General features: G+C 42.7%; 1 protein-coding gene and 1 non-coding gene across 3 annotated transcripts in view; both read right to left on the reverse strand.

Annotated features, from left to right (window-relative positions):
* Jazf1 (JAZF zinc finger 1) overlaps nt 1–12,343 on the reverse strand; it is a 322,765-nt gene that overhangs the window by 257,064 nt on the left and 53,358 nt on the right. The window lies entirely within an intron of this gene.
* On the reverse strand, nt 5,386–5,506 carry LOC128100224 (small Cajal body-specific RNA 20). Its single transcript, XR_008214736.1, has one exon. It is a non-coding gene; the product is annotated as a small Cajal body-specific RNA 20 (non-coding RNA).

Consider the following 12,343-nt stretch of genomic DNA (forward strand, 5'->3'; position numbering starts at 1 on the left):
CCACTAGAGAGCAACCACAGCAGCCCAACACACTCTTTGCTGGCCTTATGTGTACTCTTATGATACTTCCATACACGGCCAGTGCAAAGGAAAATCTATATCCCTACCAATCCTGTTTTCCAATGCGCTGTGAACCAGGCAATGCTGGGTTCTTGCATCCTTGCATACTTCTGTCTTGTAATACTTAGAAGGCAGAGTGTCTCCACAACCCATTTTACTGAAGTATGAGGCTTACAGAAGTGAGGCAACTTGACTAAACTCTAGGCACTAGGTCAGCGGCAGCCAGGTGTTTTTCTAGAATTTTCCACAACACTACCAGCACTCACAGGAATGCTAGAGAAAGAGTTGTCAGCTGATAATATCTTTGCAGCCAAGAGTGACACAAGCAGCTTCGACTGCTGGAAATAACTAGTGTCTCCCATCAGAAGCAAACCTGTTTCAACACAACAGCCCTCTGAAAACCTGGGTGCAAAGATTTTCTGCCTTTCCCATTTACCCAGCTAAGGCTGGAGATTCTTCCAAAATTCCAGTTTTTCTTTCTAAAAATCTTTGCTCCATGGGTCTTGGGTATTCTGTTTCCTATTCCTCATTTCTCTTTTAAGCAAAACTTTAAATCCACAGGAACAGAAGAGAAGGGTGATGGGAAGATTAGTATCAGGAATAACTCTCCACAGAGAGGGTCACAGAAGTGAGAGGCAGTGGAGAGCCCATGGGGAACTTCATGACTCCAGCTTGTGGCCCTCCTAGATCTGGCTACCCTCCACCTCCTAGCCACAACCTGACACATTTACCTTCTGGAAGCATGGGCACCCTGCCAGCTTGGAGAAATCTGCTGTCTGGATTGAACACAAATACCTCTCACTTTCCAGTCTAACCCCAGTCTGGAAACTAGAGCCCACTGCATCCTCCAGGCTCCCGTAGTCTCCACAGTGTGCCTGTCATTGTTTTTGTTGTTGGTGGTGGTGGGGAAGCTGTCTGGGTAAAGCCAGAATGTTCTAAAGAAATTTTTCCCTAACCAAGGAAGATCTGAGTTCAAGCTTTCTTTTCTCAGTAAACAGACCACATAGAACTACCCTAGGCAAACAGGGCAAAGCATGACAAATTCCAATTTTCCTAATGATCTTTTAGAGATTCTACTGAAGTATCAGGCTCTGGAAGCACAGAGTACAGCACAGGTTCTGCCTTTGAGGAACTCGGGTCTGCTATGGGACCTCATAAGGTATCTGGTATCAAATGACTAAGTACAAACATAGACAAAGGAGATGTTAGAAAATGGGGCGGGGCTATGGCGTAGCTCAGTGATGGAGTGCTTGCCCAGCATAACAGAGGCTCTGAATTCAATGCCCAGTGCCCCAGGAGAAGAAGAGGAGGAAGATGAGAAGAGGGAAAAGGGGAACAGGAATGCTTCACCAATGGAGCCACAAGAACTGGGCTTTCAGGGTAAGTAGGAGCTTTCTAGGCATTGGAGCGGAGGTGAAAGGACTGCAAACAGAAAGCCCATGGTGTTAAAACAACAACAAACTCCCATTTAGAAGCCCAGGGAGTCCAGAGAGGAAAGAACAGCAGCCTTTGTTGAGGGCAGTGGGGGTGGGTAAGGGAGGTGTCTTGGACTGTTACAATGGTCTCTAAGAAAGAGGAGAGTCAAAGTAATGCTTAAAACCAGGAAATGACATGATTATTATTGGGTTATACTTTTGTTTCTACAGTAATTCTAGAAGATACACTAAGAATGGGCAGGAGACTACATCAGCACTATGCAAACAAAATAAAGTGAAAGCCACAGAACCAGGCCACATATGTAATTTTAAATGTTCTAGTAGCCACATGTAAAGTAGGAAAGAAGAAATTAAACTAATACAATAATATGTTTTAAGTTCCCCAATCCAAAATATTATCACTTAACATGTAACCAACACCTTTAAAATTACAACTGAGGTGGTTTATGATCTCTATTTGTACTAAATTTTCTAAAACAGTCACCCTCAAAGTACATCTCAGTTTAGACAAGCCGCAGTTTGGATACTCAATATCCCAATGTGCCTCATGGTTACTATCCTCCATAGCACAGCTCGGGAAAAGAACACACATGCCCCAGTCAGGCAGCTGCAGCCCACAGTCCAAACAGATCAATTCTAGGTTAGTGTGCCACTGACATGCAGTTTAAAAACATGTAACTTCATGTGACATGAATGTGTTGGGAAGGGTTTACCTGGTAATGAAAGGCTTAAATGGAGATGGGGTGGGGTAGATGGGGGAAAGGTGTGGGGAGAGCATTGACCAAGCTAAGAATGTGTGAGAAAGCCATGCCTTACTAACAAAAATATACAGTTGTAGGGGAAACAATGTTTGCAAAGGAGGGCCCTGAATAGGTGGGTAATGCATTCCAGAAAACATATTTTTGTTTTAAGATTTATTTAATTGTTTTATTATGTATCTCTGTGTGGCTATGAGCATGTGAGTGCATGTGACTATGGGGACCAGAGGTGTCAGATGTCCCTAGAGCAGCTGAGGACCAAACTTTGGTTCTCTCTAAGAACCATACATACCCTTAATGCTAAGCCCTTTCTGTAGCCCAAAGCCATAGTTTTTTAACCAAAGTTCCAAAAGATCCAAGTGCCAGGCACAGGTTACCTCCCTCTGAGTTACTATTGTCCATGGGGTCCCAGAGGATCCCAAATAATACAGGCTACTGACATTGCTCCTGGTTGCCCACCAGAAACTAGATGATAGCTGAAGGACAAAGAGAAAGCAAGCTGGAGATGCCTTGGAGCTTCCCCCGAACTGGCTAATGTTCACAGTACCTAAGTAGGCTGTGGAGAGAGAAAAGTCATCCATGGTTTTACTTAGCTGTGGATCCTGTGTGCTACAATGCCAACCTGAAAGGCAAGATATGACTATGGTACGATAGTCGCATGACTGTTTGGGGGAAAACCAACTACTCTGCTTAGAATTGAGAATACTCTCCCATGGAGTATAATACCTTGTTCTGTAAACCTGGCCAAAAGCCTGGGGAGGTCACAGGCCCTTCAGGGGGGTCTACTAGTTTTGTTTTACTAAATGGATGTATTCTAAATATCTGTTTATACTCAGAGATTAGTGCTGCTCTCAGCCTTGGTCAGAGAAGCTCCTTTTTACAGTGAACAACAACAGTTAATGAAGACATTCATAATTGGTCATAATACTAAGAATAAGTGATAGTTCTGTGCTTAGCCCTAAGCAGAATAGCTACATTAATCCTTCTAAGGCCCGCCAAACAGTGTGGATGTAGGTGGGGAAGAATGTAAGAGCCAGAGGATGGGGAAGAGTACCATGAAATGCTGTCTTTTGGACATGGCATGGCCAGTGCACTCATGACCCACAGCAGCTGTTGCTGCCTGCTCAAGATCTGCACAAGACTGGGCTATCAACAGGAGTGGGAGAGGGGCTTGGGATGTCCATCCCTTCCTAAGGAGCTACTGGCAGTTAATGGCTGCTGGAAGAAAGGGGGTAATTTTCTTCAGTGGTGTAGCCACTGGTAAGTTGCCTATGCTCCAGTAAACAACTCCCTACCCATGATTATACAAGCAACTCTAATTAAACTCAGTGGGTCACAAATAAAAATGACATAAAAGTAGGAGAGGGACTAGTTGGGTCAGTAGGAGTGGGAAGGGATAAGAAAGGGTGAATAGGGGATGGATATGATCACAGTGCATCATAAACATGTATGAAATTATTTTTAAAAATGTATGACTTTAAAAACTTGTTTGACTAGGAAATAACTTACACAATTCAAAAATATCAAAATTACAAAAAAGCACAATGCTGTCTGTCCCCTGCTCCCCCGCCCCTGCATTCAGCCACACATTAGAAGCAGCTGCTCTATTGGCTCTCCATTCAAGTGGTAGCCTGCATGGACAGCATCCCCCAGTGTTTCTCCATGCAGATACAAGGAGATATGAATAAGGTCAAACTTTGGCTCCTGTCTACATCAAAGGGAGCATCCTACACATTGTTTCATACCTTGCTTTGTTCCATTTAATGACCCTGTTTGGAGATCTTCACAAATCAGTGCATAAAGCATTTCCATGTTCTCTTTAAATTGCCACACAGCGTTCCACTGTATAGATGGATCATGGTTTATTTAAGTAGCCATCTACTAATGGATACTTGAATCACTTCCAACGTTTTCTAATACAAACAATGCTCTAATGGAAAACCTTCTATGTGTATCATTTTATAAGCATTCAGATATATCAACAGAAAAAACCGCCAGTGCCAGACTGGGTCAGAGGTAACTGCATATAATCCCGACAGGGACTGCCAACTCTGCCTCCACTAGGGCGGTGCCATCGATGGTCTCTCGAGAATCACAGTGCAGACCTTCCCCTATCAAGTCAGGGGTACAACTGTTATTCCTTAGAATTTTTCAGATAAAAGAAAAAGTGCTAGCCCTGCAGTGCTGTCAGTTCACATTTCTCTTATTTTGTGTGAAGGTGAACATGTTTTCTTAGATTTAAAAAATGGCGCTGCAATTCTTGTGTGAACAATCTGCTCCTGCCACTGGCCTCTTTTCCTACTGCCCTGAGGAGTGTGCTCATGCTCATTTGGAGGCATGCTTTCTACAGACAGATTTTCGTATGTATTTTGATTTTTTTTACTGTATTTTTTACCATGTAAAAATTTTTTTTAATTTAATCAAATTTACCTATTTATTTAATGCCTTTTGAATTTTAAGTCACAGATAATCATATAGTTCAGGACTCTAAAGGACATTGTCTGTGTTTTCACATAATTCTTTTGCATTTTAAGCAGGTATAAATATATATTCATACTTTAATATCTTTGTTAAAAATATCACTGTTGAGGCTGAAGGTATAATATGTGAAGCATTGAGTTTGTTCCTAAATACCAATCCAGTCACACATAAAAAATCAATTTTTACTTTTTATAAGTGAGATAGATTGGACATTTTCTAAAATCTCATTCTGGTTTCTCTCTCCTATTTTTCTTTGTCACAATTCTTTTGAATAATCATTAATCATCATATTAAAAGAATGTATTAAGTTCGAGTTTATTTGAACAGTGTGAGAAACAGAATCACTCTCTGGTATATCCTAGCCAGACAAATACTCAGTAAGCCCAATACCATATATAAAATATGTTCTCATTATCTGGGAATAGTTACATCAGTTCCCACAAAGGTCACAACTGAAAATAAGATTTTTATGAATGATATTATGTTTGTGTAAATAGCACCTTGGACTTTTGTGAATGGTTGGGTCTAATTAGCTAGAGTTTAGACAAATGATGCTCTTCAGCTGTTCCTGGGGATGGCCCCATTGTGTAAGACTGCCCCAAACCTTTCTTCTTTTTTTCCTTCCTTTCTTCCCGTCTCCCCTCCCATTTGATTGTCTGAGGTGGGAAAGCAGGGTTGTCCACTCGTGGCAGTCCTTATGATGATGACCCACGATCCTCAAGCCCTGGCTGAGGAGGAAAGAGATCCCCACAGCCCAGTGGACAAAAGGTCCTTAGCACTGAACCTTTCAAGAGGAAGCTTGACTTGGAGAGGCACAATACAGATTGCCTTTCAGAAGCTTATAATTTGGGAGACACTATATTATTTTTCACAATTTGTTTAAAGGGGAAGAAATCCAACATAAAGCCTGGCAAAATTCTTATCAGTGACAGAGTTCACATATGTCTGTATGTGACAACTGGTATGGTATTAGAATTGTGACAAAGAGGTAGAGAGAAAACAGGAAGCTGAATTGAAAAATGGTTCCTCTCAGCTGGAGAGTATAAAAAGGTTTTTTTTTTTTTGAGATTTCAGATAAGTAAAATACAGAACACTGTGAGTGTGTATCGTCCTTGCCAATCTTTCCTGCAGAGTTCCAATTTTAGAATAGAATGCATGCTGCAAAGCAAGCACACATGATGGTATTTTTAACAAGATTTTGACATTCTCAATTATTTCCACTTCCTGCAGTTTCTTGAGAGCTCAATGATGCTAGCAAATTAAAGCCTAAGTCCACAAATTTCCAGATAACAGACTCCCTGCTCCTCTTACTTCCTGTCTACATGAAACTCAGGGTTTCTTTTAGCTGCCTCTGGCCAGTGGGCCCCCTGAAGTGGGGCAGCTGGTACACCCAGGCAGTGATAAAACAGAAATACAATTAACAGTATCTACAGTGCAAAACAGCAATTACCCAACTACAAACATAAACTTGGAACTGACTGGCAGTGTCTGGAAGTCATATACAAAGCTGTGAGGTGGAGCATGCTGCATGAAGGTTTTCACACGAGTTCCAGGTCTGTATCAATGCTACTCTTTCCTGTGATGCACACGCAAGGAGGGGATGTGTCAATCAGCTTTCACCCTACCCATCACAGGCACTGAAATGACAGCTGCTGCTCACCTGTTCCTCAGTCTCCTAAATGTGGAAGGCCAGTCTACATTGTGTCCAAGCTGAAAACAAAGTCAAATGTAACAGCTATGGCTGTGTACAGTGCCCAGTATCTAAGGTCTCAGGTTTACACCTTTCTTTGTGATCTGGCAGAACACAGAGCAAAAAACTGTTCAGCTGAGCAAAATATATCAACCTGCATGTATCAGGTTAAACACTCTGCAGGTGCTGTTTAGGCAGGAGTTCCATATGTTGCAATTAATTTTTTTCTTCAACCTGTAATCACCCTTCCGTGTTTTGGTCTTTTAGGATGACTGAATCCCATGACGGCAGAGGCTGTCAAAATCTGTCTTCAAGCTAGCTTGAGGCCTACAGACTGGACTGGTGCCAATATTCACACAGAACAAAAAGGTTTCAAGACCAAAGAATATTCTTTGCATTCATGAAAACCTTAGAAATAAAAGACTTTTGACCTAACAGCAGCTAGCAAGTGGGGTTGTTTATTTCAGTTTAATTCAATGAATTATTAAAACCTGGGGGAAATGAAAGTAGTCTAAGCTCCAGTTTGAAATCTGAAATCTCTATCTTCCTTTCTGAAAGTATGTTTGAGCCATGTGAGCACTTCACTAGGCTCATGTCTCTCCTCCCCTTCTTCTAGGACAGGACATCTTCTACCTAACCTGCCACTCAGATCACCACATCTGGAACATCCTCTGCAACAGCTCATGTGATTCTCTGACTCTAATTCCAGAACTCAGCACAGTGACCTGGGTTAGTCTGACAGGAACTGTTGACCCAGACCTGGAGCTGGGGCACTTTCAGGACTCTTCTTCTGCAAATAGGATTGGTTCCTGTAATCATGGTGAGGTTGAGCCAGAGTTGGATCTAAAGGGCCTACCAGATGTGCATGGAAGAAGACACAGGCTGGGGATGGCTGGGCCTAAGATTTTCATGAGGCCTGTCTTCCATTACCCCTCCACGTGTGAACAGATGAAACAAAGTCCCAGCTCGTCACAGCTGGGTCATCCCAAGCATCAGCTGGCCAGCACCATCGCACAATGACAACATTCAGTGTTCACTGATTCAAGCTTTATCTCATTACCCCTACAGAGGTGTGTAGGCAGGTACATCTCTATATGGCCAATCAAGTAAAGTCAGGAAAAAGCGGCTCCAGAAAATGTCCCAAAAGGACAAAATAACAAACAAAAATAGAGGGAAGAGTAATAATGCTGTTTATGGTCAGATCTGATCCAAACAGAGAAGTCAATATCAAGCTTCCTGCCACCTTTCTGGCCATCTCCATTATTTGACCACTAAGCAAAAGAGTGAATGAGAGTTGGCAACATGTGATATGCCTTCTATTGGTTGACTATGTTTTCCTAAAATTGTTGAAAATCTAATTCCCGTGCCCAGAATGTAACCCTGACATTTAAGAGGTAGTTAGATTACAATGAGGCCCTTAGGGTAAGCCCAAATTCAATCTGAATTTCTAGAGATGAAGTCTCAGGGAGACTCATGAACTGTGCATGCACAGAGATCAGATCATGTGAGGACACAGCTGTACACCTGCAAGTCAGGAGAGAGGCCTCAGAAGACAGCCTTGGTCTTGGGCTTACCCTGAAGGAACAACGACTCTGAGTTTTAAACCACGCTGTCTGAGGTATGCCAGGGAAGCCATAGCCCATTTAAACAGTCTGTGTGCTCCTGAAGGACAGGGATGGGACCCCCCTCCCCCAGTGCTTTACTACATGGTACGGTGCTACAGAGGAGGCTAGGCTGACATTTTACTTCACAGCTGCTTTTAAATTCTAGCCCTTCTCACTCTACCTTCAGAACCCAAACTCCAAAGATGTGAACCATAAAAAACAAAAGCAAAGTCTCTTTTGCCTTCTGGAGCTTGGCTTGGTGTGATGACCATTAACTGAGCTGAAGAATCAGAGGTGTCTGTATGCAACATCCAAATAAAGTGTTTGAAACGCTGTGAAACCCATGTGACTAGCAGCCAATTTTACCTCTCAATGAGCATTTTAACCAGGGCAATACCAACAAAACATCAAGCTGTGAAGTGCTGTTACTACTAGATGTAACTACCCAGGTGACTGGCTCAGGAAGAAACAATAGTAGCTAGAAGAACATTTATTCTTCAGAAAAACAGAGGCTACCATGCAAAATAAAGACATAAAAATCAAAACCCACTGCATAAAAGACAGAACCTGGTCTATCTACAAACCATGGGAAATAAAATGCAGCTGAATGTGTAATCAGCTGTCTGTCACTTTCTGAATAGTGCCTAATATTCTAATTATTAGCCACTATACAGAGAAGGGGCAATTACGGAACATGGAAGATTGCTTTAATTTTTTTTTTTTTGTTACCCACAATTTGGAAAGCCTTCACAAAAATATGACTCAGTACCCATAAGCTATAAAGGAACAGAATGATTAACAGTTAAAATTCAGTTTTCCATCCTAAAGCATTAAAAGAGAAAAGCTTTGAAGTTGTATTGACAGATATGACTAACCGTTGTAATCACAGAAATAAATGTAGTAAAACGATAATTTGTCTGTCACATTTTACCAAGGGAGAAAGTACAGCACAAGCAGCTGAACTGTGAAGCTAAATGAAAGCAAAGACAGAATCCAATTTTTAATGAAATGGGGAGCATTATTAATTGGTTCCCTAGCAACAGCCAGGCTAAAATTACTTAACATGTCTGCTCAATCAGATGCAAATTTGAGTGTTATCCTTTAAATGTTGATTATACGTGGTCTTTTCAGATGCAAATTCAATGTGTAAAATGAAAGTAAATGTTGACAATGCTGATACAAAAAGATCCCCTGATTAACACCATTCTGTTGTGAGGAGCCGCAGTGGAGGAGCTTCCCTGGGAAGACCTCAGGCTGTCTGGTGGCCATCTTGTCTACTGTCATCCTTCACCTGTCCTTCCTGTCCTGCACCAGCACTGTTCACTCCAGGGCAAACATTCTCAATGACACTGCTGATTCTCACAGGGGCTACATGAGAGATGCTCTCAGTTTAGAATTCAATCCAGGGAACTAAATTAGGGTTTGAACATAAGCCCAGGGTTGATTTCATTGTGGATTTTATGGCTGGAACCAGACCTTTGGTGATACAGTCACATTTCCTAGAGACTGTCAAGTAAGGCAGGCTTCTTCTTCCTGCAGTTTTGTTCTACCCTTTAAGAGTGGCATGTTCCATAGTCAGAGGTGGCAACAGGAAGGGACAAGAGGTACAGAGGAAGATGGGTGTCTAGGGTTAGCCTACATACACATTTGAACCTCACTCGTCTTTCAGTAGACTTAAAAAAATTCACTAATTTTAGCAAGGCATGTACCTGTTATCTGACAAGTCAAGAGGCTGAGGCAGGAGGACTGCCATAACTCTGAGGCCAGTCTAAGCTACATATTGAGTTCTAGGCCAGCTTGGGCTACATAGTCTGTCTGAAGAAACCAAAAACCAAAACCCCAAACAAAACAGTCACTACTATTGGGAGGTCATGCAGCTGAGCTGTTGGGCTCAGCCAGCGTTGAGTTAGGCTCGGGAGTTTTGCCAAGAAAACACTTCTAAGCGTGGCTCATGATGACATCGGTGATCTAGGTTACTTTCCAGGACCTGAAGGCCACTTTCACCGAAAGCCCTAGCTCTTGGATCTGCAGGTGTTCAGTGACTAAACTAGGTGACAAACCTTGGTGTCTGCCTCCTTTGCTACCTTAACCATTAAGGCAGACTCCTACTTCTCTCTGCATATCAACAAAATCATCAACAAGTGTTTTGACAGAGATGCCATACAAGGTTCATTTGACCTAATCTACTTCATCTTTGTCCGTCCTTGCACGGTTAAAGACATCGAGATAAGAGTAACTAAGACAAGGTCCCACTTCAGGTCCACTGTGTAGAGCCCAGAGGTCCTGCCCCGCTCCTCCCCTCCCCTTTAAGCCTTCTATCACAGCACAGCCCCCAAGGATAGTCTCTGCTCCCATCTCCTTTGTTTGCTGGTTTCCCAAATCCATCTTTTTCCTTGCGGCAACAACAAGACCCTGACTCACTGGATCCTTTTGAGTGTCACACAGCCAGATCTGGATTTGTTTTTAGATATATCTCATTCACGGAACTACCAGCTGCCTCAGGACCTTTATAAGTGGTGGTGTGTTTGCCTCATTTTCCCTCACTAATGCAACAAATGTCTGCTGCACGTTTACTATTTGCCAGGCAATGAACTAGGTACCAGACACAGTAGTCAGAAAAAGTGCCTATTATTACCCCCACTGCAAGCAAATGCATACATAAATACATAAGCAATAAGATTTCAGATAGTGATTAGAGCTAAGAAGGGAACACAGTACAGGAAAGACATGGGTGGAGGTAGGGTTCACAGTCCACATTAGTTGAAGGTACCTTTCACATAGACCTTAAACACACACACAAAAAGGCAGTCATCATTGGGGAAAGCAAGTCTACACTCAAGATAAGAATGAGTCTGGAACAGCAGAGACCAGAAGAGCTAGCTGAGTGTGGGGAACGGGAAGGGAGGAAGGTGATGACATAAGAAGAGCAACTGTGGAGAGTGAGGTTAGTCCTCAGACCACTCGAACAAGACCATCACTAAGCCCCTCCCTATGGATACACTGCATGATTGTAAGACTGAGCAGAAGTCTGCTACACAAGAGAAGAGACAGACAGGTGGGGATCAGGATGGGGGTGAGTACATATAGCTAACCCCAAAGGTTCTTTCATTTTCAGGTCAAAGTCCAGTGTTCTTTGATTTGAAAATCTTCCTGGCCAAATGGAATGCAGTCTTGAACTGATCTCTCCCAAAAAGAGGTGGATTGTGTTTTCCAGCCAAAGCTCCCTGCCTGTGAACTTCGAAAGGTTGGGGATCAGTGAACAGATTAATTGTTCAAAACACTAAATCAAGACTCTAGGATATCCTAAGCAGTGATCAGCAATTAGGACATATATTAGAGCAAGTTCAGCAGCTTGCTTTTAGGTAGTTAGCAGAGTTGACAGCTGCATAGCAGATCGAAGGGCTTACACTTCTTTTGTGAGTACTGGGTCAGGGCAAATGGGCAGATCCTTCTCTGAGGCATGGCATTTGCCCTGTAAATCAGGCCTTAAGTAATCCCCAATTCCCTTTATAAAATCATGCACCCTCAGGTCTAGTCCATCCCAAGGTGGGGTGCCACTCACTGATGGCTTTGGGGGCACACAAATGCAAGGAACTTGCAGACCTGGGAGAAACAAGACTGCGAACAATAGTGATAGAGAGATCTGCAAACGGAGTTTTGAGATTCTAACAGATGACGCAAGTGTCTTTCCAGGATTGCCTATGAAACTCTTACATTAATCCTTACAGAGAAACACCACTGACCCTTCACTTAGCCTGAGGGTCTAGACCAGTAGTTCTCAACCTCCCCAATGCTGCTACCCTTTAATTCAGTTCCTCATGTTTTGGTGACCCCCCAACCATAAAACTGCTTTTGTTGCTACTTCATAACTATAATTTTGATACTGATATGAATTATAATATAATATTTGTTATGTAGGATATTTGGCATGTGACCCTATGAAAGGATCGTTCAACCCCCAAAGAGGTCTCGACTCACAGGTTGAGAACCTCTGGTCTGGCTTTGGCAGTCCTAGGGAACTGTTAGAAAGGTATAGCATGTTTACCCCAGACTTAAGAAATTCAAATTCAGGCAGTAGCGCCGAACATCTGCTCTTTAAGCCACTCCCCAGGTGCTTCTGCTGAATCTGAAAACGGCCTGCCATTCTAGGCTAACTGAGCAAGATGGTGTGTCTCTGAACTTAACCCAGCACCAGTTTGCTGCAGCTGAATCAACAGGAGAACGGGAGGTGAACAGCTCCTTCCACAGTCTGGTAGGCATTCAAAACACACTAATTGTCTTAATTTCCTGGCACAATGACTTTTCAAAAGAATC

Source organism: Peromyscus californicus, unplaced genomic scaffold (assembly GCF_007827085.1).
Source record: "Peromyscus californicus insignis strain IS unplaced genomic scaffold, ASM782708v3 Scaffold_6__1_contigs__length_162567912, whole genome shotgun sequence".
NCBI classification, from domain to species: Eukaryota; Metazoa; Chordata; class Mammalia; order Rodentia; family Cricetidae; genus Peromyscus; species Peromyscus californicus.